The following is a 27,650-nucleotide window of genomic DNA, read 5'->3' as shown; positions in this document are numbered from 1 at the left end:
TGAAAACGTTTATTGTACTGAGGTCCGGAGGCTCGACTTCTCAAGCCAAGGCGGGCCGCTCCCACGTTGGCACTGTCAGGCCAAGCCTTTCAGCGACATCATGGGCCCTCTGGACTGCCCTTAGTTGGTCGTGAAACAATGGGCTTTGAATCCTTTTCTCCCACTGTGTCCATTCTTCAACGAGGTTGGGGAGAGTCGCGGGACACCCCGCCAGCATATGTCTGATTCCAATGATGCCATTACAATCATTGCATTCCATCTTAATCTCCCTCTCTGGATATATTTTATTAATGGTGTACGGTGTGGGATATGTACCCGTTTGCAATAAGCGCAGTGAGACTGCCTGAGCCCTGTTCAGTTTTGAATGTGGCAATGGGAATTGTCTGCGTCCTAAATAGTAATGTTTGGTAACATCATTGTATGTTAATAAATGATCTCTGGATTCCCTCGCTTGATGGTGAACGGCTCGGTTGTGACTGTCACGGTTAGCAAGTCCTCGTGCCAAGTCATGAGCAACCTCATTGAGGTTTACCCGAGTATCGTCCACTTTCCCCATATGCGCAGGAAACCATCGGATTTCAGTGGTCATAATCACAATGTTTTCAAAAAGTTTGGCTGCAACTCCAGCTACGTAGCCTTTATCAAAACACTTTACAGCGGTTTTTGAATCACTGTAAATGAAGGCCCACTTATTACTCCTGATGGCGGTAGTTATCGGCATTTCTTGTAATGTGAAGGACAATTTACTCATAGATTTCGCACCCGCGCGATTAAGTCGAGAGGCGCTCAGTTGTCACCATCTATTCAACCGTCACGCGCATAGCTGTTGCTTTTGTTAGTTCAACCTTCTTTGTTTAGGCTGATCCTGGGACCAGGAGAGGGATGCGGCTGTTACTCAGCTGGTCTGTACTCTCATGGAACGAGTTGCGGCCGGAGAAAACACCAATTGCGTTTAACTTTTCCCTTGGCTTCATTATTTCCTTGAGTTACGGCTCGCCGCGACGCTGGCAGATGCCCGGAACCATATACACGTGATATGGGTTATATAAGGTAGGTGGTGGTGGTGGTGAAAACGTTTATTTCCTCTGAAAAGAGGGAGTTACATGGAGGGTGCTCTGGAGTCAGGCTTAGTGCCTTTCCCCTCACAAACACTAGGTGGAGTCCCTAGTACGGGACCCCAGTGGCTTCCGCTGCCGCCATAGCTCGTTCGACCATCGCCTTTTGGGCTTTCAGGTCGCAACAGGCGAGTAGGGTCGCCTCCCAGTCCTCCCGGGTGGGGTTTGGGTGTGGAATAAAAGCAGGGTTGGAGGGGCACGCCCACACCATGTGGTAGAGGTCCGAGGACCTCTCCCCACAGTGCGGGCATTCCCCGGAGAAGGCAGGGTCAAAGTGCTTTAGCGAGGCCGGGCACATCATGGTGTTCGTGACAAGGCGGAGGAACAGGCGTTCCTCCGCTCTCGTTAATCCTTTACACGGGTAGGGGTACAGTTTATGTCTATCTTTGTATAATTGTGTTATTTCCTTGTAAGTGTAGGTCGGCGTGGCTTCCGCTGCTTCTTCAGAGGTGGCGGGGGACGAGGTTGCCCGGTTAGAGAGCGCGCGGGCGGCTGCATCTGCTGCCTCGTTTCCTCCTAGCCCTGAGTGGGCCGGAGCCCAGACTATGAAGCGGTGGGATGGACCTCCTACGTACGAGCTATTTTGCAGTAGCCGGTAGGCCAGGTACGGGACCCAGCCCTGTTGGACGTTCCGACACGCCCCTCGCGAGTCGGTTATGATTGTCTTGGAATCGGAGTGTGTTGCCGCTAAAGCGATGGCGACTTCCTCTGCTTGAGTGACGCTTCGGGCTTTGAAGGTGAGCCCGTTCACCGTTTTGGACTCGTGGATCACTGCCGCCGTGTACCACCCGCCATGGTGCGGGCCGGATGCGTCCACGTAGTATACCCCGGGTTTCCTTCCGTAGTGGTGAGCTAAGGCCTCTGCCCTGGCCCTGCGTCTACCCTCGTGGTCGTCCCTGGACATCTTAATTGGGAGTGGTCTTACGTGCAGGGCGTAACGCCATTCCTGAGAGAGTCTTACTCTCTCCTCGGTTAGAGTCGTGTGTTCTATGTGCAGACGGGCCAAAAGGCGGCGTCCTGACGGCGTCTGCGATAATCGCGTGTATTGACCTGTGAGGTGGGCTTCTCTAAGTTCATCGAAGGAGTTCGTCATACCCAGACCTTGGAGTCTCAGGTTAGACGTGGTTATCGGGAGGTCGAGGGCCTTCTTCGCCATTTTGCGTATTATCACCTCGATGATGTTCTGGTCGTGTTTGTTGAGGCGGAGATAGGGGGTCGAGTACAGGATTCTGCTTGTTACAAAGGCATTGGCCAGCCGCAAGGCGTCTTTGCTTCGCAGTCCCCCTTTCTTGTTCGAGACTCTGCGGACCATTCGGCCCACCTGATCACCCACCTTCTTTAGTTTGTCGAGCGTGGTCGTCGCCAGCCGACGCTGGTGGATGAAAAGACCTAGGACTCTAATTTCTTTTCTTTCGGGTATCGGTTCCGATCCAAGTCTCAATTCTATCTTGTTTGTGCATTTTTGTTGGGGCGAATGTGCACGAATTCGGATTTTTGAGGGGAGCAATGAAGGCCACATCTTTTCGCGTACTCGTTCGCCGCGGTGGCCGCCTCCTGCAGGCTGGCCTCCATTTCACCGAGAGAGCCCTGCGTGGCCCAAATGGAGATGTCGTCCGCGTACAGCGCGTGTTGCACACCCGGGACTTTCTCCAAGTGGGCCGGCAGGTTCTTCATTGCCAAGTTGAAAAGCAAGGGGGATAGCACCGCTCCCTGTGGCGTCCCTCTCGTGCCTAATAGAAAGGGGCCGTGTTCCGCGTTCTGGATCCTCACGTAGGCCTGTCTGTCCGTGAGGAAGCGTTTTATATACTCGAAAGCGTTCCTGCCGCATCCCGTCTCTGATAGGTGTGTGAGGATCGCCTCGTGTGTCACATTATCGAAGGCTCCTTTCAGATCTAGGGCCAGCACTATCTTATCCCCGTTCGGATGTTCGATCGGGTTTAGTACCTCCCTGCTGAGCTGCAGCAGGATGTCCTGAGCCGATTTATTTGGCCTGAAGCCGTACATCGAGTCGGCGAAGACTCGCTTGTTTTCTAGGTACTCAGATAGTCTGTCTCTGACCATAGCTTCCATCAGTTTGCTCACGCACGAGGTGAGAGAAATAGGTCTTAGGTTATCCGTATCTATGGCCTTGCCCGCCTTGGGGATGAAAGTTATCAGCGCCGTCTTCCACTCCGTGGGAAATGGAGCTTCGCCCACCCAAATCGAATTAAAGTGTTCTAGGAGGGATTCGTATGTGCGGCCCGGCAGATTGGCTAGGAGTTTTACCGAGATCCCGTCCCTTCCTGGCGCGGTCCCGCGTTTCATCCTCGCTAGAGCGGCCTTGAGTTCGTATATTTTGAAAGGTTCGTCCAGCTCAGCATTTTGGGCTCCATTGTATCTGTAAGCGTCTCCCCTTGGATCTTGGGTTGTGGTCAGATACTGGTCCCGAAGCTTCAGTGCAAGCTGGGCCGTATTTCCTTGAAATGCATGTACCGCTCTCTGCAGGTGCTTGTGCGTCTCGGTGCGCGTCTGGTTGGGATCTATGAGTGCCCGGAAGAGGCGCCATGTGTTCTTGCTAGACATCTGCCCAGCGGCCGCGTTGCACCTATCTACCCAGTTCGCGTCCGCGAGTTGCGCCGCGTACTCCGCCGCTTCTTTAGTGATTGCCGCGATCCGAGCTCTTAGCTTTCGGTTATGCTTCTGTCTACGCCATCTTTTGACCATGCTGCGTCTGGCTGCCCAGAGGTGGAGGAGGTGGGTGTCCACGTCCGTCACCGCCTCTGAGAGCTTTACCTGCGTTTCCGTCGAACGCAGGTGGATCAGCAGCTGTTTTGTCCAGGCTTGATATCCCTGCTCCTGGATGGAGCTTACCTCGTATTCCTTTCTAAATTTCGTCCAGTCCGGCAGCATAGTGTGCCCCGTAGGCCTGGTAAGGGGTTTCGTACGGATCGTTATGGTGATCAGGCAGTGGTCACTACCGAGAGTTTCCTCCGTATTCGTCCACTCCACTTGCCTCGCGTTTTTCGTGAATGTTAAGTCGGGACACGTGTCCCTCTGCACCGAGTTCCCTATCCGCGTGGGGCACGCCGGGTCAGTGTGTAGGGTTAGACCTAACGCGGACGCCGCCTCCGCTAGCTTCCGTCCTCGTATGTCTTCTCGATGATAGCCCCATGAGGGACTCTGCGCGTTGAAATCTCCCATTACTAGTAACGGGTCTCGTCCTGCTTCCCTGATAGCTCTGCTCAGGAGTGTGGAGAAGGTTACGTTTTTTGCTTTAGGTGGGCAGTACACGTTCAAGATGTGTAGCGGCGAATCCTCCTTTTTCAGTGGCAGAAGAGTCACCATCACGTGCGAAAAGCTGGTTTGTAATTCCAGATCTACCAAATTTGCAGTGTAGTTTTTGTGCACAAAGATGCACGTTAGGTGGTCGAGTTGGAACGTTTTGTAGTTTGTGAGGCTCACGTTCCCGCCAGGTTCCTGTACGGCCACCACTGCCGGAGTATGCTCGTACGTAGACAGGTGCATCCTAAGATCCGCTCTCTTAGTCCTCGATTTCAAGCCTCGACTATTCCACTGCGTTAATGTTATGGGACTCTTTTTAGTTTGTCTCGCCATGTTGTATCTGGAGATTGTTGTTATTCTGGGGGGGAAATTGCTCCTGGTGGTCTTCCTCCTCGTCCTCGCTTATCACCCTACGCATCCTGTATGTTCGGGGAGTCTGGAGTCTCCTCGTGTTAGCGTATTTGCGAACCGTCATCGCTTTCGCTATCTGTTGTGAGACTATGGTGGGAATGGATTCCTGGACCCTTCTCATCATAGCTTCTAGTTTATTTTCAAGACTAGGTTCTGTGTCGCTTTCCATCGCCTCCTCTTGCTGAGGTGGCTGGGGTTTAGCTAGCGCACTTTCTAGTTTGCTCGTTAGCACCGCGATCTGCGCTTTTAGGGCTGCTATCTGGTTTCGTAACTCGGTTTCTACTGGGTTGGGTGTGGGTGGAGAGGAAGGTTTGGGAGGAGGAGGAGGAGAGGCGGTCCCACTCACCTGCCGCATCCCGTTCTGGACTATGCTGGCCCAGGTCTTCTTTTGCTTGGGTTGATCAGAAGTCGACTCCCTGCTAGGTGGAGGGGGCGGGAGATTCCCGCTTCCTCCCTTCTTCTTCTTCTTGTTTTTTTTCTTCTTTTTCCTCCTCCTTTTCTCCTGATTGCTGGGTTGTTGCTGCGCGTTCGTGCGAAATTTCGCCGTGCAGTCTCTGGAGTTCGTGGCGTGTTCGCCGCCACACACCGCACATTTTGGGTTGCACAGGTGAGGGGACCGCACTCCCTCCACAAACGGGGCTAGCGTTCCGCAGAGTCCGCAGTTTTCTTGTCTCGGTGTCGGGCAGGTATCTGGCCTATGCCCCACTGTGCCGCACAAGTTACACGCTGGTATGGTGCGGCGGTACCTTGCTACCGGTATGACTTGCGCGTTGTACAGTACAGCTCTGGGCTTGTACTTGCCTTCGAAGGTGATTCTGGCTTTGTTAGAAGTTCCGAACTTTCGGATCTCCAGGATGGTGCTTTCTCCGTGAAAGCTTTTCACCTTCCCTCGCAGGGACTCGGTGGTTTCCAGATTGGCCACTGTGATGACTCCGTGAATCACGTTGTCTTCGCTCTGTTTTACGTGCCCGTGCAAATGGAGGTCTGCTCCTTCTTGGATTTTTATCGCAAAGTCCCCGACCAGTTTGTCTGCCGCGTGGATGCTCGACGTGCCCACGATGATCAGGTTTTGGTCCGGGGATATTGTGAAGTAAAAGTTGTCCGCTTCGGCCTCCCCGACTCGCTGTCGTAGGGCTAGGCCTAGCTCACCGTGTTGTAAGTTCTTCAAGCTTGTCGCCGTTAATGGTTTGATGATTAGCACCACATCGTCTGGTCTAAATCTGCAGAGAAACTTGGGTTTCCATGCAGCTTTGACTTGCCTTGGGCCTCCGGCTGCGCGCTCATCGGGTGCCTTGTCGGGTTGCGCATGGTGGCCTCCGTGAGCTGACGTGGCCTTCCCTTGTGCGCAGGCTTGGAGTTTCTGGGCTCTTAATTGTTTCAAAGGCCCGGATCACATTAGCGTTGCAGGCTTGGTCCCGACTGGTCTGCGGCACAGTTGTCCATGCCATGCCTTCCGGGTCGTAGCCGCGTTGCTGGTTTGCGCTTGCCATGTTGGCTTGGAGCGGCCTCCCCGCCGCCGAACGCCGGCGTTCAGCCTTGAGGCTGCGTCGCGGCGCTACACTGTAAAATAATTTACACCCCTAAGGGTTTTTTTCGGTGTCTATAACTAACCCCCTAGCACCCTTGAAAAAGCTGGGTTTTATAGGGAATTACACCCTTATGATGGTTATTCTATATTCCAATAACACCCTATCCCTTGAGGGTGTTTTGAACAACATATTACCCTTCGACCCATGGGGTGTAAGGGTGTGATCAGGAATATATTACCCCTTCACCTATCGGGTGTAATGAGCAATATAATAGCCCTTGAAGTACGGGATGTGGAAGCGGGTACATATGCAGTTCATTGTTTGTTTCTAAGTCTACAGTTAGGCTAGCACACAGAAATGTTATGTATGGTGTGCATACAATAGGTAATGTGTTTACAAACGCACTGCATAGCAACTTTGAGAGAAAACACATTATCACTTGTGAGTGTTCTGCGCGAACTGGTCCCATTTATCACAGATACAGAGTGACTGCATGGAGGGTCATTTATTCTAGCCTCCTGTACAATATTTTGAGCTTGCACTATGCCTTGTGGTGACAAGTCTTGCGGCCGTTCTACATTGAAGAACAGTCTCATTCAAACCAAAGTTCCAGGGCACAGGCGAGGATGATGATGCCTTTTTGTAGCTCCATTCCAATGTCCTAAGGCGAGCCATCATAGATGAAGCCATTTCTTCATTGATCACTGTAGCCACCTGCTTCTTTTCTACCTGCAAAATGATTTGTTGCAATTTAATGTCAGGAAAAGTACACGAAACATGACTAGCAGCGCTTCCCTGCATCATTCACTTTAATATTTCAAGATCACATGAAGAGCAGGTTAAAGAAAACAAGCACAGATAGTGCTTACTTCCAGGAAATCATTATTTCGAAAGAATAAGGCATTTAATCTGCCACATCATGAATGTAGGAGAGACAGGCTACACAACTATATGAGGGCAGTTCAGAAATTATTGCCTCCAAGCCCACTACTTTGCCAATATTACAGCAAACATTTTGAACTTTTTATCATTGATGCACTTATGCTTAAGCTATCGAATGTCACTTCCCTCGCCTTCTTATCTCTTCTCGTTCCAGAGTAATCGAGCAATTCATGGCATCCAGTGGTGACGTCCAGTTGAAACAACAGGCTGTAATTGAATTTCTGACTGGGGAAGGTTGTGCGCATATCAACATTCATGGCCATTTGACTGCAGTTTACAGGAATGCCTGTGTTGACGTCAGCACTGTGCAGAGGTGGGCAAGGACTGTGAAAGACCAAAATCCTACCACATCAAATCTCCCGGATCAGCACCGAAATGGATGGCCCACAATGGCTTCTGATGAGGGTCATGAACAACAGCGGATAAGTTGACTCGGTGCAATCGCAGGATCAAGCAACACCAGATTGCAACACTCGCCATTTCCATTGCCTCAGTGAACCACATCATTAAAGACCTGCGTTACAAGAAGACTTGCGCTTGTAGGGTGTCACGGTAACTGACGACTGACATGAGAAAGTCGAAGCATAGCCAACAAGTTCAATTCTTGTAACCCAGGAGGTTTTTAATTATGTGGTTCACTGAACCAATGGAAATAGCGAGTGTTGCTGCAATCTGGTGTTGCTTGATCCTACGATTGACCCGATTCAACTCGTCTGCCTGATGTTGATGATCCTCATAAAAAGCCATTGTGGGCTGTCCAGTTCGGTGCTGATCCTGGACATTTGATGCGGCTGGATTTTGATGTTTCTCAGTACTTGCCCACCTACGCACAGTGCTGATTTCAACACAGGCATCCCCGTAAACTGCTTTCAGATGGCAATGAATGTTGAAGGGTGCAGAACCATCCGCAGTGAGAAATTCAATTACAGCCCACTGTTTCAACCGGACATCACCACTGGATGCCATGCATTGCTCAATTACTTTGGAACGTGAAGAGATAGGAAGATGGGGCAAGTGACATTCTATAGCTTAAACATCAGTGCATTAATGATAAAGAGCCAAAATGTTTTCAGTACTACTGGTAAAGTAGTGGGTTGTGCATCAGTGCACAACCCACTTTTGTGCCTCAGTGCATAAAAGTACATTTTGTGAAAAAAGTAAGTGGAACAACAGTGCATTTTTCCGGCAAGTTTGATGGTGCATATCTCCAAACTGACGCCATTCTGGAAATTAATTCCAAGTAGATACACCTTGTAATCTCACTGGCTATGATTCGTAAATTACAATATGTGCCCCAGATATGTGGTGGCGCTGGCAAACACTCCCAGCGTTCTACTAGGAAGCATAAATACCCAAGAAAGTCATGGGGAAACGGCGCCCGCAGTAGCTCAATTGGTAAAGCATCTAACGCGTAATGCAAAGACGTGGGTTCGTTCCCCACCTGCAGCAAGCTGTTTTTTCATACACTTTCATTTCCATTAATTTATCATTTCTTTATTTCATTTCTTAATCACAAGTAATTTACCCTAACTTGTCCTTGGTGTCAGTGTTTGCTGGCTTCTTAGGATATGATTAATAAACATCGGGTTTCTTGGTTAAGCCCCTTTCTTTTCGGTTATATTAGCTATAATGTAATTCATTCGAAAGATAATAATTTTTAATTAGTTTAATATGTTTCGATTTCTTGTGCTAGATATATCTGCGTGTTTGAATATTCCTGCTCAAGGACTAGAATTATGCTATATGCAACAGGACTATATTTAAAAATTCCACAAGACTGAAAATCATCACCCTGCATAAAAATAGTGTGAATTTAAAAACAAGCTTCAGTGAACCTTATTGAATCAGCAAATGGCCAGTGTAACTAGTCTGATCATCCTGGAAATCTTTTGTAGCTTATAAGCATAGTGAATTTCAATTCCACATTTAGGAGTGCAAATTTTTCTAGAAGTCAGCTTTTTCTTTTTAACAGCTAGCATCCCTGCCAGTTTGCTTAAACATAATGTTGCATGACTTCAACAGTACTGCACAATCACTTTTTTCTGCTCACAGTGTCTAGTGATGTGTCTTTAGCAGCTGAGATAATTAATGTTCATGCAGAAAAACATCAGAAAACATTGCAATAACTGCCAAGAAAATGCAATCATGCGTTTTGTTTACAAAAGAGCATGTGCTCTACCTTCTGCCAGGTTTGTTTTCCGTGCCAGGCTAGAACGGAACTAGCACAAGAGGCACCTTTTGCATCCATGAAGATATTTTATGAGGTTATGGTGGTGTCGAAACATGACATCAACCATAACACTTTAAACTATTTTATGAAACAGGTATTTGTACAAAGATAGAAAAGGCACCAATTTTGAATTTATCACATTTGGTTTAGAGTACCATAGTATAAATGACTCAACTAGTACAGGTACGCAAATGGGCTAGTTGGTATTGGTCGATGATGTTAGACAATGTGAACTCGACAAAGGATGGAGAAAGAGGCAATAGCATTTGTTCCAATTCTCGCCACTTTTGACGTCCCTTGTACAAGTCTGCGCTGTCTGTCGAACATCATGGATCAACTAGTACAGCCTGAAAAAAATATGTCATGAAAGAAAACTTGACTTTCAACCTCGACAATTCTGCCTGTTAGGTATTATGGTTTCTTTAGAACTTATTTCTTTATACAAAGTCAGACCCATCAAGTAAAGCTTACTGAGAAAGAAATGAAGAACAACGTCAACACCTCTCAAGGCACATGCATCAAAGGAGTCAGAGCATCATACACATTACCGTTAGGTGCAAGAGTATTCTCTTTCTTAGGCAAACTGCATTTCTAGTTTCTTAAAGCCTATATATTTATTTGCCACAGCTATGGGAAAATCACAAGGTGGAAAAGATGTGTTGGTGCAATTTCAACTATTATGTACAACAGCAAAAGGTAAAGCACAGGAAGTCTCACTGCTCCTCTGTCTAAATGACATTCAGTTTCATTTGCCATGTCCACTCCTATCCTGATGGCAGCAGAAACAGGAAGACAGCAGCGTGGTTCAGAAAGTAGATGAAGGAGCTGATATCCTAGCTGACATAAAGAGTAAAAAAAGGGAGCTGGTCAGGCCATGTAGTGCAGACGTGAGACATCATTAACTAGTGCGAAAAAGACAACGGACGACAGCTAGAAGCACACAGGACAGAAGTATAGGCTTCAACTGAAATTTTGGCTACACAGAAACATAGGATTCAGGGGATGCGACCTCAACGCATGGAAGCAACATTTATCTTTCCTTTTCCCTGCCTGACACAGGAGGTATTGGAGCCAATCGATGGGCAGGTTCATTTCGAGATACGAACACTCTTTTTTGAGGAGAGCAAGGGAAGGGGTGCTTACACACTTATCACCCGCTTTTCGATGCAAAGTGCTTCGAATATTTTCATGTCGACCTGCCTCTAGAGCCGCGTGGGCAGATGAGTGCTTTGAAACTGCTCAGTGCATGAGCACTTACAGCAATGATTGGCCAGATGGCCACCAGCCATGACAGCTGCCCTATCTTTGTTCCCCCAAGCGGTCGTTTAAACACCGACCTGTTTGGCTTGAGGACACATAGGGCAGCTTTGAGTGCCTTGGTGGCTGGTGGCCACATGGCCAATCATCGCCATACGTGCTCATGCACCGAGCAGTTTCAAAGCAATCGTGTGCTCAGGCAGCTCCAGAAGCAGGTACATAGGGAAATATACGAACCACTTTGCATCAAAAAAGTGGGGAATAGGTGTGTAAGCACACGTCTCTGGCTCTTACCAAGAATGTTCGTAAGTGAAATTAACCTGTTCATAAATTTGTTCCGATAGCTCCTGTGTTGTTTCTGTCCGTCGACATTCTGTGCATTCCATGTTTCTGTGTAGCAAAAATTTCAGTTGAAGTCTAGACTTCTTTCTTATGTGCTTCTTGATGTTGTCTTTTTCACGCTAGTTATTGATGTCTCAAGTCTGCAATGAGCACCAACTAGCCCAAGTGCCTTCTTCAACCATGTAATGCATAGGGCGGATAACCGGTGGCACATTCGAGTTACAGAATGGATGCCAAGAGAAGAGAAGGGTAGTCAAGGACGGTAGAGAAGTAGACTACGATGAAGTCAAAAAATTTTGCAGGCTTCACTTCGAATCAGCTAGCGCAAGACAGGGGTAATTGGAGCTCACTGGGGGAGGTCTTCATCCTCCGGTGAAAAAAATATGTAGGCCAATTGTGATGAAAAAAGTATACCTGTCGGGTCAGACGTCTTCACTGTCGTTTCAGCAACGTGTAGGCCCAAGACAGCCAGTCGGTTCCAATGCAATTGCTTCATGCTGACTGCAACTGCATGGGCACAAGAAAACAACCCACCATTAATACCATTCGAGATTGACGACTCAATAAAAGAACCTCTCAAAACTGCAAATACAATTAAGCATTTACCAGCTTAATAAATACATATATAAAGGCCAAGAATAGTTACAATAACCATACACTTTATAACTAGACATTAAAATAAGGTAGTGAAGCGTACAATAACCGTAGGACGCTAAGTGCAATTCATTTCAGAAATACTGTTGACAACTGACAGGACGCCTTAGGCAGGGTTCAGTCACACAACAAGAAAAATAGTAGTAATAATAAGCACGCCTGCGTGAAACCAAGAAACGAGTACAAGGACGAGAAAAAAATTGATTAGGCTCGGTGTGCTTATTTATACAAAAAGATAAATTTATAAACAAATAGCGCAACCACGCATTCATCCGCAACAGCACGACAGCTTCTATAACAAACGAGCACAACTTAAAGCGATTGATAAGTACATAGCCGGGACGGTCGTGGTTCTTTTGTTTTGCATTAGTTCTAGTCATGAAACCACAAGCATTGCAAGCTGCCTGCGCCATTACCTACCACGGGATCTCCGACAAAAAAAATAAATAATAACAATTCAGTGAAAGTACACAAGCGACATTTAATACGGTTGTCACACTGCACACTTTTGGCCGCGATCGATCCTGACTGGAATCGAATTTCTGGACGCGTTTGGCCTCGTTGCACAATCGGTGGACGGGAGCCAATCGCGGTCGAAAATTTCGATCCAGAACGCGCTCAATCGTGCTCGAAAGTGGCCGTGTGACACCGGTATAAGTCTGCGCCCATCTTTGGTAACAGAAAGAACCAATTAGTCGAACCAAAGTATTATTTCCCTGCCTGCGCCGAATACTGACGCGTAGCAGTACTTAATTCTCTACAACTCTAGTTGAGGACACGTGAACAATGAAACATTCTTTTTTTTTTCTTTTTCACATTCGGTGCCCATAGGCTACGCCTGGAGTACATATACTGCACTCGCATCCAACACACCTTGCGCTGTCCTTTAAATAAATTACGCGAAAATTACTACCACAATGACGCACCATAAAAAACGCGACGCTGAACGTGGCTACGTACGTACCTTTTATATGAGCAGTTCATGCGCCTTGCAAAAGGCCCTCGGTTTGAAGGCGGAGCGCTGTCACGATCTGTACTCTGGGCACGCCGTTTCGTTTACGTAGTGGATGGACCATGTTGACGATGCATTCCGCCGAAAAACAAAACGTCCACTTCATCACTGTTCAGGCCGAATGGAAGATGTTTTCTCCTTCGCCACGAATGACGGCCGTCGTAGGCGTAGTAAACACACTGTCACAAAGAAACACCGATGTCGTAGGCCGCTGGTGCCCTTCTTTCTCACGCATAATCGCGTCGCCTTCACTCCGGACGCTCACTTCGCGTCGATGAGCACAAAAGTACACGAAAACAACGAGGTGGTACAACCTAAACGCAGCAAAAACAATCTAATTACTCACAACTTCAAGAATGTCACGGAGAACACACACATGTGCTCCCGGCGGCCCGCCGCGAGACGCAGGAAAAGACGTAGCAGCGATAGCGGCGACACCTGTCGGGGAAAGTTATTCCAATTTCGGTTTCGTTTTGAAGGCATAAAAACAAATATTCTTTTAAACTATGTGTGTGTATTACTTTCAAAGCTATTTATTTTACGCTACCTCTAAGCCATTTTCTGTGTTTACGGGTAGTTTCACTGGAAATTTATTTCCAGAAACATGGGCTGATATCAAATCAAATGGGGCAAAGGTGGGCTGGTAACTGCGTGCAAGTGAATTTATTTGTCGATGCTTTCTTTTTTGTTTGTTTGCTTGGCCGTTCATTTGTAAAGAGACGTGGCCCTTCCTGATTGTATAAGATACAGAGGTACTTGCGAGTCTGTCTTTTCTTTTATGCACAGAGAAACAGAGAGAGAGAAAAAGCTTTAATTGGCATTTTCAAGAAGTTCACAATGCTCATATTTCTGAACTGGAGTGCTCACTCAAATTTTAAATAGCTTGGATTAACGGCAGATATAAAAGTACTTGCATAATAGCTTTCTAAACGTATAGGCGACACCACGAAATTTCACATGTGCAGAATTACACGAAAACCTTAAGTTTCCAAGTACGAAAAGTCTTTCTTTGCCTGCTGTCGTGAAAGTGCAACCGAAGCGAATCCAGATCTCGGGGTTTTTTTTTTCTTTGTTTTTATGAGCGGGTGAGCGAGTGGGGCCTATGACCGCTCAAAAGAAAGAACAAATATAACAACGATTCCCCTCTGGTGGACAGCACCATGAGTTGTCGTTGTCATAATCTGATGTCGGTCTTTGTCTTACTGCAGTTGCTTATAATAGCAGTTTGACGGGTAATGAGGAAGATATATTCAAAATCGAGGTATTTTGTGCATGCGGTAGACAAGTCATTTTCGACCCAACTACGCTCGCCCTCAAACTACCACGAGCAGAGCAATTTAGTATTGTTCCCATTCAATAGCTGTGCCTATACCATCGCCGAACCCCTTTGCTCGGCGAGGGTGCAGCTGTGGTAAAGGCTATTGAATGACAACAACAATTTCCTGGCAAAGTGTGGGAACTGTGATGACATTTCGTCTGGGTGTTGGCTTTAAGCATTCTCTTGTCTCCCCTTAGTACCATACTGTCTCTCCTCTGCGCTGTTGCATGTGAGTACAAAAAAGTAAGCGCTGCACCTTCTGCACTACTTTTGCGGTGGGTGGGGGTGGGCAGAAGGGGGCTAACGCGTAATTAGTCTTCCAGAGGGCATTGTGTCGATGGCCAGGGTGTTTCAGTGGGCATTGTGACGGCCAAAGAGGTCCAAAGAGTATTGTAGCGATGCCCACGAAGTTCTCGCTAAAAGGACTCGCACACGCCTTCCCCGCGTCCCTCTCATGTTCATTATGCACGCTCTCAAACCACCCACCGACGCGGCTGGCAAGCCAGTGAAAGCAGCAGCAGCAGAATTGGAAAAAGTGAGGGAGGAGGCACAGAAAGCTTCGCTTTAAAATCTGGCAGAGCGCCCCTGTGCACGCTGTAACCTGCAATCCAGAGCTCTGGTGTTTTGACAAAATTCAATTTCATTCTACAAAGTATTTCTTTCCCGTATTCAGCATGTGCACCTGTCCTACCCGTCTCGCGAGGGGAGACGGGCGAGGCTCGCGCAGGTCTACATATGCCAAGACATCGCGAACGTACTTGGCAGGTGGGCAGTAGCGCGCACACTTGAAAAATGCCTCACCACTGTTCCGTGAACAAAGATGGGTCTGCAAATGCCCCGCCAATTTCTGGAATCTCGTTATATCTACAATGATTGGCTTGTTATCCTATTCATGCATGCAATAATACTGTCTCCAATTTGGGAGGGGAAATATTTCAGTAAATACCGTTGTTAGTCGGTGTTGTAAATACTTTATGCATCGCAAGTTGTACGTTGGTTCTCTATACTTTCTTAGATTATTCTCCCTTTCTTTTTGAGCACTCCGTTCAGGCAGCTGTTTGTAAGCCAGTAGAACGTTCCTTTACTATACAACTACAAACTTAATAGTTTCTTTTTGTACAGCCAGCTTCGTAAATTGACGCAGACGCGAAGCCATGAGCGGTTTGCACGGCTCTTTCTGCAGATGCTGCTTGAGCAAAGCATTGTGGTGGGTGAGAAGGCTCAAGTTTGCCAACGAACCAACCTTGTTTATAAACTTGAAAGAAGCAGAACGAATTGGGGTTATTGATTCGGCGAAAGAAGGTCAGGTGGGGTCAAAGCTTCTCGAATCGGCGTATCTTTTGTCCGCATATGGTTCGTCGCACCCTTTTCTGCCTGTTTTGTCATGCTTGAAAGAAAGCTAGACGACCGCACTGCTTTAGAGCAATTGTGGCGCGTCCAGCTGCATGCTGTCACGTGGCCTATTCATTTTGCTAGATTCCTGGCGTCCCAAAAGCAAGAGCTGCACTAGTTCTGGCTTGCTGAAAACATTTTGAACATTTTTCTTTTGGTTAAGTATTCAATACTAGAAAAAGTAGGTGCGCGCTTTTGGATTCCGCGGAATTTGTGCGTGACGACATTTAGGAACTGTGTGCCACCTAGAACACTATGACATAATAGATAGTAGTGCTTCAGCAACAGGTTTTTCCCAGGACATATTTGAAATGGCTTATCAAAACAGACAGTGAAACGGAGGGGGACTCTCTTCAAGAGTTTTGTCGGCTTTGAAAGCCCGACATGTCTCGGGGGGGGAGGGCTTGGGGTAAGGAAGGGCCCATTTCTGGATCCGCCACTGGTTTTTACTGCCGTGGGACACGCCGTCTCTCCTTGCAATTGTATGTTTGTGAATGTGATAAAAACAAACAAAAACACCCTTGCACCCACCCCCAATATTCTTAGTCAGTGCACCCTTTCGGTGAGTAAAAGGGTGTTATGGCATCTAGAACTGCCCTATGCTTCGCAAAAAGTCATGATGATGGGATGTTTCTTGAATGAAAACACCCTTCAAGGGTGTTATGATTCGCAATTCTCACCATCAAGGGTGTAAATTATTTTACTGTGTATGGCGGATGGGAGGAAAAACGCTTAAAAAGGTCAACAAATCGGCCCACCGGATTGGGAGTGGTCTCCCTGCGTGCCGGCTGACTTGCTGGTTCTGTCAAGTCCAAAATTGTCGGGATCAAACGCGTTGGGCCGCCGCCACGGTCGAAAATCGCCGGAGCCGATGTCCCATGCGTCCGCTCGCTACGCGCGCTGGTAGCGCCCCTATAAGGTAGGAAATAAAATGATGTGAAAGAGCGTCCATCATGAAACCCTGCGATAACCCTTAAACCCATAAGCAAGATGACTGTCACCAGTTACCTCGTCTTTTTTTCCTTAATTGTATAGCACTTTTCGTGCAAAATTGGAAACCGGAAACAAAAATCGCAAGGAGTTGAGAAATTAAGCGATCTACTAAGGGAGAGAGCCAACGCAACAACCAAACTGCAAGCAAAAGCGAATAATAAAAATGTTAACTGTTGTTTATGAGAATATTTATGGATCAACATCTTTTTATTTAAAAAGGAAGTAGGGAAAACGCCGCCGGAAGTGGAGAATAATTACTTGCTTTGAATGACTCTTCAACAGTTATCGGTCGAACCGCCTCACGTAGCCACTTCTCTGCTGTGCTTATGTGGGTGTTTTTCTAACCTTTCTCGGTGAGCGCAGTACGTCTAGAATCGCAGAGTCCTGCGCTCTACGCGGTTGTATGGGACTGGCGGCCGCACAGCGTTACGTAAATTCGCGGAACTGTCAAAACTGATCCACAAGGCGAAAATAACTGATATTCGAAACTATAACATGTGAAAGACTGCAGAAGCCGTAAAAAAATGAACGCAGCCTGAAATCAGTAAAAAAGAAACCTGGCATAGGACAAACCATGATGTATGCACTAAAGGATAAGAGGGATAATATCATAAGCAATCTCGAAGAAACAGTAAAAGCAGCGGAAAAATTGTAAGCTGACCTGTGTACAGTACCCAGAGGAGTCACGATACCTCACTTAGAAACAGCAATGAACAGGATACAGAAACTCTCCTATAACTAGCGATGAGGTCAGAAGGGCGCTGCAAGACATGAAACGATGAAGAGCGGGAGGAGATGGTGGAATAACAGTCCATTTAATCAAAGATGGAGGAGACATAATGCTTAGAAAACTGGAGGCTCTTTATACGAAGTGTATATCGACTGCAAGAGTCCCAGAAAACTGGAAGAATGCAGACATTATACTAATCCACAAAAAAGGAGACGCTAAAGAATTGAAAAATAATAGGACCATTAGCTTGCTCCCAGGATTATATAAGATATTTACCAAAATAATCTCCAATAGAATAAGGGCAACACTGGATTTTGTCAACCAAGAGAACAGGCTGGCTTCAGGAAGAGATACCTCACAATGGATCACATCCATGTCATCAATCACGTTATCGCGAAATCTGCAGAGTATTACGGAGATAGATTACGAAAATGCGTTTGATTCAGTAGAGATACCAGCAGTCTAGAGGCACTACGTAATCAAGGACTACAGAACGCTTACGTAAAAAGCTTGAAAAATATTGCTACATGCGTGTGGTATTTGTTTGTTTGAACGAGGTGCGTGTTCGCCATCACTCCAGAAAAGAGGAGGAAGAACGAACTGGGCTCGCGCTGTGAATCTAACCGGTCAGCGCTGCAACCGTTGTTGTAAATATAATCTGTAAATAGTTTCTCGGCTTACTGGCTCGTCCTTCGCGTAAGAATATATACAGAGGCTCTACAGCTACCTTAATTCTACACAAGAAAAGCAGGGAGATACCTATAGGGAAATGGGTCAGACAGGGAGACACAATTTCTCCAAAGCTATTCACTGCGTACTTAGAAGAAGTCAAGCTATTAAACTGAGAAGGCTTAGGAGTAAAGATCGACGGTAAATATCTCAGCAACCTTCGGTTTGCCGATGACATTGTTCTATTCAACAACAATGCAGACCAGTTACAACAAATGATTGGAGACCTTAACAGAGAGAGTGTAAGAGTGGGGTTGAATATTAATATGCAGAAGATGACGATAATGATAAATAGCCGGGCAAAGGAACAAGAGATCAGGATCGCCAGTCGGCCACTAGAGACTGTGAAGGAGTACGTTTACCTAGGTCAATTAATCACAGGGAACCCTGATCATGAAAAGAAAATTCAAAGAAGAATAAAAATAGGTTGCATCGCATACGGCAGACATTGCCAGCTCCTGACTGGAAGCTTACCATTATTATTGAAACGTAAGGTGTGCAATCAGTGCATTTTGCCAGTGCTGACATATGGGGCAGAGACTTGAGAATGAGTTAAGGACCGCGCAAAGAGCGATCGAACGAAGATTGCTAGGCATAACGTTAAGAGAGAGAAAGAGAGCGGTTTGGATCAGAGAGCGAACGGGTATAGACGATATCCTAATTGACATCAAGAGGACAAAATGTAGCTGGGCAGGTCATGTAATGCGCCGGCTAGATAACCGTTGGACCATTAGGGTTACAGAATGGGTACCAAGAGAAGGAAAACGCAATCGAGGACGACAAAACACTAAGTGGAGCGATGAAATTAGGAAATTCGCGGGCGCTAGTGGGAATCGGTTGGCGCAGGACAGGGGTAAATGGAGATCGCAGGGAGAGGCCTTCGTCCTGCAATGGACATAAAACATGATGATGATGATAATGATGATGATGGTGGTGGTGGTGGAGGTGGTGGGACCCCCCCCCCCGAAAAAAAATCCTGGGTACGTGCCTGGCTCCTCGCATGGTCTTCGGAGACTGAGTATGCGTCTAGCCTAAATTTAAATTTTTACTATCAAGGAAGAATGCCAGAACTTTGCATTGATATTTGAACTGGTCATTTTCATTTATTCCCAGAATTCTTGACAAATCCTCCATAGTAGGCATGAGTTATATCCCTGAAAGCCCAGCATCAACAACGACGACGATGACGTTAACAAGAAGAGACCGCAACAACGTCACACTGCATTTCTAAATTACAAAATTCTATTTAAATATTCTTCCATTCTTACCTACTGCCGCCCGATTCATGGCCGATCCCCGTAGTAGGTTGAGCCATATCTGTGGACCCCAAACCAAACTGCATCTTGCTGCCGTCGCCGTCACGGTGGGTAACTTATGTTGTGCGCGGAAGGGTAATCTCGTTGGTTTTTGTGGGTCCACAGGTATAACGCCCTTCTTTGTAGACTACAGATATTCGGTGCGAATGGGGCACTCACATTGACACCACCAGCAAACACGCTCTTTAGCTAACTTACTAGATACAGGTAGCAGTGTGACGTGCTTCTGTGCTCTCCACTGTCTTATAGACCCTTAGTAACACGTACAAATAAACTTCCTTGCAAAAATTAACTTCCTCCAGTAGATTCCATCCGCGCCATGTCACGGTCAAGCAACTGAGTTCTGAATTTGGTCAAAGCTACAATCGATTACTTGGATTCAAAATTATTCGCAAACAGAGCCTGAATTTATTAAATCGGAAATTTAAATAATGAATCGCCCATCCCAGCAAGAGCAGTCGAACGTGTTTACAACGAAGTGCTTGAGGCTTTTGCAGTCGTTAGTTATACAAGTCACTTCGTTGAAAGGTCGCGCTCCATTCAGCTCCACAACAGAACAGGGACAGACTTATTCCTTCGTAATACAGGGTATTTCGTTGTAGAGGCGTTCATTGTAGTGATTCTCTGCTATAAAGCAACTGGCACAGGGCTCACAGATGCCACCTGAGGGTGATTATCAGGACGGTCATTTACCGAATGTGCAAGTTGCATTGTTTTTCTCACCAGTTCGAGAAGGAAGACACACAAGTGAAACATAATCTGCAGGAGAACTGCAAGTTGAGCGAGTTGGTAAGTATTCATGGCGAAATTTGTAGAGCTCGTGTGTTCACCTTCTCTGCGTCCTTGTCTATTGAGCGCGCTACAAATTTCACCATGAAAGATGATGCTATAGCCCACAGGTGCACTTCGTAGTACACACCGCGAGGAATCCACACAAGTTCGAGGAGCAAACAATACCTCAGAAGGCGAATGTCATGTCTGAACTATTGGGGTCCCTGATCACAGCGCTTCTCGTATGTTGGAACCGCCAGTTCAACTGGCCATTCGTGATTGACAATAGCTGCGAGGATGGCAGCTATTGTCAATCACGATAGTCAATCACGATCAATCATTGTCAAGCCGATAGCTAGCGCCAGTGTCGAGGACGTGAACGCCGGTAAATGAAGAAACACTAACATAAGATTTGTCAATATGGTCCTGCATACCACAATTGAATATTACGTTTTAAAGGTAGCCCTTCTGTGAAACCACTGCATTGCATTTCTCCTTAGTTTTTTGTTCGTTTCCTGTAACTTAACACAATTAGAACTTCCGGGATTAATGCAAAGCAATCTACCTGATGTAAAATTAACTCCTGGGGTTTTGCGTGCAAAAATCATGATCAGACGATGAGACACGCCGTAGTGGAGGACTCCTGCTTAATTTTGACCACCTCGGTTTCTTTAATGCGCACCTAAATATAGGTGCTCGAGCGCTTTTTCCATTTCGTCCCCCCCCCCCCCCCCCGAAATGCGGACTCCGCGGCCGCGTCAGAACCCGCGACCTCGTGCTCAGCAGCGCAAGGCCATAGCCAGTGAACTACCACGGCGGTTGAATCTGGCTGTAGTTCTGTAAAAATGAGAAAAATCGGCACATGTATCTGGTTTAAAATTTTTTTATGGCAGCTGCAGAAGAGAAGGGCGGTAAACTAATGTGTGTTTCTTCAGAAAAAATCGCAGCATCCAAATGACAGCGCCGGCTTCAACACCCGTCTTTCTTCAAGCCATCTTTTGCGATGACAAGTTAAGCACCTCTGTCTCTCGTTTCGCAGCGCACTGCCATCAGTGACTCACAGCTTGTCCAGTTCTTTGATGGGATTGCGTAGTAGCTTGAATCCTGAGCTGTTCGTGTGCCGCTTGCGCGATGCCAACTTGGTGAATAGGATCCGAGCCGAGTTGGGCGAGGCGACTCGGCAGTCGTTGTCGTCCGGGATGGAGTTGCCGATGTCGTCGATGCTGAAGTTCGCCGCAAACAGGCGCGCCATTGCCGGGTGGAGTGTATCGGCTTCCGGCTCGCTCTGCTGCCGCGGCCGGATCGCCACGCCGATGGCGACGAACACGAGCAGCAGGAGCATGAGGCTGGCGGCCACCACGATGGTCGCCTTGGGTTTTCGCAGCTGATGAACTAAGTAAGCCTCGCTCTGGCTCCGCCACAGAAGCTCGGCACCTGACGCTGAGCTGCGGAACATGAAGGGTGCTCACGTCTCTCGAAGTCACGGGGAAACGAGCCGTTGCTCTCCTTGTGGGCTGGTGACAAAGGCCCCGCGAGCTTTCCAGCACGAATTCGGCGAACGAGGCGCGGCGTGCCGCCAGAGAGCGCTACCTGGAACGGCGACGAAAAATGATTACGATGGTGATGCCCCTAGGAACAGTAGCACATACCCACACCGCGGGATCGGTGGAGAATCGGACGGTGTTTGCGAAAAGGTTTCTTGTTTCTCTGTCTCTTAGATAAATCTACAGACGTTAAAAGAAATTGGGGGAATATGAAATTGAGAACGGTTAGGCGGGCCGTGAATCGAAGAAGCAAATAAACATCGGCAGGCTTGTGGAACCTTTCAACGAACATCTCAATTTCAAACTAAGCTGTTTCAGGTCAGAGCGTCTTCCCATAGGTGCCATGCTGCTCTCCCGTTCATATCACTCTGTCATCTGGCCTTGTTAGCCGCCAACTGCGGGCTGTTTCTTGTCGGTGGCTCTGGATATCCCCCCCCCCCAAGTTCTAATTATCATGCTAATTATTATTTTCCTCAACTCCTAGACCGGCGCATAACATTGACACGAGAAACGAGGGCGACCGACCTGGTGAGGCCCTTCCCGCGAAACGTACATCCACAGCATAACGAGGGTAGACGTAAAGCCCGTGCACGAGCCATCTTGAAGAAAGTTAGAGATGACAGAGACTCCGCGTTCTTTGTCGATGCGGCGCAGTACGGGAAAAGGAGAGTGTTCGCGTTGTCGGTTGTAGACGGGCGGGGGGTGCTTCGCTCCTCGGCCTCAGTCAGAACGACCACCGCGAGTATAGCAGAGCAAATTGCGGTTGCGCTGGTCTTGTGTGACCCAGAGCGTCCCTACATTTACACCGACTGGAGAGGCGCAATCAGAGCTTTCGAATCGGGTAACCTCGCACGAGAAGCGGCTTCTATTCTAGAGAAAAGGGCTTGCCCCGGTTCTCATTATATCGCGTGGTTCCCCGCACACATGGGGACGAACGTTCTCGAGGGCTTCCCGAACCTCAACGAGCTGGCCCACGACCGTGCGCGAGAACTCACGCGCCGCGACGGTCTGGAGGCTCCGGAGGGGCAGGAAGGGACTCAGCAGAAAGATCCACTCCTCACATTTAATGAAATTACTAAACGTTACCAACTTGGTCGGAGAGTTTATCCTCTGCCTCACCCGAAGCTCAGTAGAGGTCAGTCAGCTACTCTTAGAATGTTGCAGACGGGATCTTTCCCGTCGCGGGGATTCCTCAGTAGGATGTACTCGGATGTGGACCCTAGTTGTCCCGACTGCAGTGAAACCTTTTGCTCTAGGGCTCACATGCTCTGGCGATGCCCCGCGTTGACTAACGACTTTCTCTACAGCGAAGCCGAATGGGAGGAGGCCATCAGAAGCACTGTACTCCAAAAGAAAGCCCAGGCTATCCAGAGGGCCCAGGAAAGGGCGGAGCGTCACGACGTTCTCTCCTCTACATGGGAGCGGCCAGCGGCTACAAAGGCCTCCCGTTAGGAGGACCTCACAGTAGCTCCTCAGGATTAAATAAAGTTCGCTGTCTGTCTGTCTGTCTGTCTGTCTGTCTGTCTGTGTCTGTCTGTCTGTCTGTCTGTCTGTCTGTCTGTCTGTCTGTCTGTCTGTCTGTCTGTCTGTCTGTCTGTCTGTCTGTCTGTCTGTCTGTCTGTCTGTCTGTCTGTCTGTCTGTCCCAATATTACTAGACTAGCTTCAGTTGTAAAACTCTCCGCCCGCGCGCTTACAGCCGCTGTCGCCACTTCTGTGACCGCCGCCAGGTGGCAGCGCCGCTCCATCGTGCTCTACTGCAGACGCCTCGCCGCACCCTTGAGCTCGTGCGGACGTGCAGTTTGCGCGTGTTTCACGCTCGCTGGCGTTCTCTTTTGTTCGAATTTGTGATACCATGAGAAAGCGGTATCCACCTTCAGCAATAAGATTTGTCGGGCCAGTTGGTTCATACTAAAGGAAGGGTAAACTGCACGAAAGGAAGAAACGCATACAGCGAAGCGCAGAAGCTGCGTTTCTAAATGTCGTGTTTCTTCCTGTTGCCTTAACGTTTCGCGCAGTTTAGGCTCAGGAGCCTGAAGATCTGGCCAAAGTGCGTGATTGTAGGATGATCTTCATCCCCACCGAAGCTTCTCACCACGCCAAAGAAGCGCTACAAGAAGTAAGAGGAGGTCAGTCTTTGAACACACAATAAAAAAAAATCGACGGGTCTTTCACTCCGTGAAGATTGTTAACCAGCGAAGCTGAAACGTGCGGCCCCAGTGTTTATTACTGGGCTAATCCCGAGGGTTTATTAAAGTATTTCTCAATTATGAGGTTACACACACAATCGGCTGCGACAGAGAGAACGACGTCACTGACGGTATACCCGCAGTCCGCCGTTGTCAACGTTACTAGACTAGCTTCAGTAGAGACTTTTAGCTTGTACGCTATTCCGATAAACGGGAGCGGTTTGGGCGGATTACCGGATGGTCGGGGCGTAAACGTGAGCGGTGAAGCCGCCTGGTGTTGTAGAGCTCAACCAGACAAACGCATAGCTAAAACTGCAGTAACTCACCATATCCTGCTTCGCCACTCGCGCAAATTTTTGGCAGCGGCGTAATTAGGGACGTTTAGCGTATCCGGTATCCGGGAAAGCGCGGGCGGTTTTCCGGTTTAGCGGGGGCGTAAAGGTGAGCGGCCCGATCGGTGGCGCCAGCTGGTGGCGCAAAGCTCAACCACACAACCACAGAGCTAATTACTGTATTCTGCTTAGCTGCTGGGGTAAACATTCGACAGTGGCGTAATCGTGTTCACAATTACTCCGCTGCCAAAAATTTGCACGAGTGGCGAAGCAGGATATGGTGAGTTACTGCAGTTTTAGCTATGCGTTTGTGTGGTTGAGCTCTACAACACCAGGCGGCTTCACCGCTCACGTTTACGCCCCGACCATCCGGTAACCCGCCCAAACCGCTCCCGTTTACCGGATTAGCGTACAAGCTAAACGTCTCTATTGTGAACACGATTACGCCACTGTAGAAAATTTACCCCAGCAGCTAAGCAGAATACAGTAATTAGCTCTGTGTTTGTGTAGTTGAGCTTTGCGCCACCAGCTGGCGCCACCGATTGGGCCGCTCACCTTGACGCCCCCGCTAAACCGGAACACCGCCCGCGCTTGCCCGGATACCGGACACGCTAAACGTCTCTAGTTTTAAAACTCGGCGCCGTTGCGCGGAACCGCTAAGGAACCGCCACCCTCCCGCTCCTTAGTGGCGCTGCAGTCGCGCCCGGCTTCACTTCCTCACTAGCCGGCCATGCGGTGAGGCCGGACTGAGTACGTGGTGCAGCGTTGGTGTATTCTGTGGTTCGTTGTGGACGGCGAATTTCAGCAAGCATGTCATCCTTGGAACTGTAGCCTTCGCCGAGTTTCTTAAGAACATCAGCAGACGATGCCGACGTGCTGCGTACCTGACTACATAGGCCGCTATCGGAACGATGTCGACAGTTCGGCGCACCACTTTTTCTGTGCTCCCAGCAATGCGACGCTTCGCTCGGCGTGAAACGGAGCGATTCCTCGTGCCGACCGAGAACACTGCGAAATCGACGGCACGCGCTCATGCCACTGCTCCCGCGTTCGTCGTCGTCTTCCACAGCTGGCTGCATGGCCGTTCATCTTTCCAGCGTAGAATTTCACTTCACTTCTGTCGTCGTAATGGGGAGGCCGCGTTTACGGGGGTATGAGCCACTCATGGTCTTACGTAACGGAAAGATATAATTTGAAAAAATTTAATTTCGAAGAATCACAAGCGGCAAATCGCAGGCGAAGGCTGCTAACCACGCCGCCGCGCAAACTCGAGACATCAAACGCAAGCGACAACTGCGGACTGCGGCCATACCGTCAGTGACGTCGTTCTCTCCGTCGCAGGCGTCGTTCTCCGTCGTTCGTCGTTCATTCGCAGACGTCCGTCGTTCTCTCCGTCTCCGTGTGTGTAACCTCATAACTGAGAAATACTTTAATGAACCCTCGTGATTAAAACCCAGTGATAAACACAGGGGCAGCACGTTTCAGCTTATCTTCACGGAATGAAAAATCCGACTTCCTTTTTTTTCTTTTTTTTTGTGTGTGGCTTGTGTGTAGAAAGACCGACCTCATCTTTCTTTTTGTAGCGCTTGTTTGGCGTGGTGAGAAGCTTCGGTGGGGATGAAGATAATCCTACAATCACGCACTTTGGCCAGATATTCAGGCTCGTGAGCCTAAACTGCGCGAATCGTTAAGACGACAGGAAGAAACACACGACATTTAGAAACGCTCATGAGAGTGGCTTATTGGGCTAGTTGGTACATGGTTATACTAGGAAAATGCCAGCAAACTTGAGAATAGAAAAAAAATCAAGAGGCAGACATAGACAAAGAGACAGGAAGGTGGCTGGTGGTGACCAGGAAGGTGGTGACAAGCCACCTTCCTGTCTCTTTGTCTATGTCTGCCTCTTGATTTTTCTAATCTCAAGTTTGCTGGCATTTTCCTCGTATAATTTAAAAACGCAGCTTCTGCGCTTCGCTGTATGCGTTTCTTCCTTTCGTGCAGTTTACCCTTCTTTCAGTATAAACCAACTGGCGCAGTAAATCTTATTGCTGTATGTGGATACCGCTTTCTCGTGCTATCACTAATTCGGACAACGGAGAACGCCAGCGAGCGTGAAACACTCGCAAACTGCCCGTCCGCTCGAGCTCAAGGCTGTGACGAGGCGTCTGCAGTGGAGCCCGATTAAAGCCCCTAATCTCGTTAATTTCAATTTCAATTTTATTTTCCCCTCTTACAATACAGATGGAGGGGTTGCAGAAAAAAGCTACACCAGGGCAGCTTGACAAGTCTACAAACCTAAAGTTCAGCAGGGAGGCAGTACTGGAACTCGTACAAAAAGCAAACAAACAGATAAGTATGTCGAGTAATCACTAAAGTATACACGAAACAGCAATACGAGCAGACAAGTAAACTCGATCCATGTTATTTAAACACATAATATGAAGCTCCTCGCGTGAACAAGAAAACAAATCGAAATTAATGAGACTATAACCATTAAGAAGAGATGGAAGAATATAGTGAAGGCGTTCTTGTCCAAGTTTAAGCCCGATGGAACAGCGTTGCCATCTGGCGGCTGTCACAGAAGTGGCGACAGCGGCTGTCAGCGCGCGGGCGGGGAGTTTTACAACTGAAGCTAGTCTAGTAACGTTGGCCGTTGTCGCTTGCGTTCGATGTATCGAGTTTGCTCGGCGGCGTGGTTAGCTGCCTTCGCCCGCCATATGCCGCTTGTGATTCTTCGAAATTAAATTTCTTCCAAATCAAATCTGTGCGTTACGTAAGACAATGAGTGACTCATACTACCTTAAGTATTGGCTCATACCCCCGTAAACGCGGCCTCCCCATTACGACGACAGAAGAGAAGTGAAATTCTGCGCTGGAATTATGAACGGCAATGCAGCTAGCTGTGGAAGGCGACGATGAACACGGGAGCAGGGGCACGAGAGCGTGCCGTGGATTTCGCAGAGAGTTCCCGGTCGGCACGAGGAATCGCTCTGTTCCACGCCGAGCGAAGCGTCGCATTGCTGGGAGCGCAGAAAAAAGTGGCGCGCCGAACTGTCGACATCATTCCGATGGCCGCCCAGCAGCCAGGTACGCAGCACGTCGGCATCGTCTGCTGATATTCTTAACAAACTCGGCGAAGGCTAGTTTCGCGGATGACATGCTTGCTGAAATTCGCCGTCAACAACGACCAGAGTACAGTGCTGCACCGCGTGCCTAATCCGGCCCACCCAACGTTACTAGACTAGTAACGTTGGGCTAGTAACGTTGGGCCCACCAGCGTAGCCGGCTAGTGAGGAAGTGACGCCGGGCGGCGTGTTTCTATTTACGCGCAAGCCCAGCGCTCGATTGCTGCACCGCCATGCGCCGCTCGCGTGTACGTACCACGTTTCTAGGTACTTTTTCTCCAAAGCTCCACGGCGAGCGCCCTAGATCCTTGCAGGTACTTGGTGGGACTAGAGGTGTTACGCCTGGGCGCACAATCTGCTCACCCAGCTGTCGCTAAGAGAAAAATAGGTTTTTCAAAACAAGCCGCCTAGGCTACTTTGAAATAAGAGTTGCGTGCGGAAGCTGACGCAACACTGGATG

The 27,650-nt window shown here is 48.2% G+C and overlaps 1 long non-coding RNA gene across 1 annotated transcript; it reads right to left on the bottom strand.

Annotated features, from left to right (window-relative positions):
• Positions 1-6,793: 6,793 nt before the first annotated feature.
• LOC139052287 (uncharacterized) lies at positions 6,794-13,121 on the bottom strand. Its single transcript, XR_011509823.1, has 3 exons — positions 12,706-13,121; positions 11,502-11,594; positions 6,794-7,045 (listed from the first exon to the last, which is right to left on the bottom strand). It is a non-coding gene; the product is annotated as an uncharacterized lncRNA (long non-coding RNA).
• Positions 13,122-27,650: the final 14,529 nt, after the last annotated feature.

Source organism: Dermacentor albipictus, unplaced genomic scaffold, assembly GCF_038994185.2.
Source record: "Dermacentor albipictus isolate Rhodes 1998 colony unplaced genomic scaffold, USDA_Dalb.pri_finalv2 scaffold_21, whole genome shotgun sequence".
In the NCBI taxonomy this organism is placed as follows: Eukaryota; Metazoa; Arthropoda; class Arachnida; order Ixodida; family Ixodidae; genus Dermacentor; species Dermacentor albipictus.
Note: the sequence above shows the minus strand (reverse complement) of the source record. Positions and strands in the feature narration are given on the sequence as shown.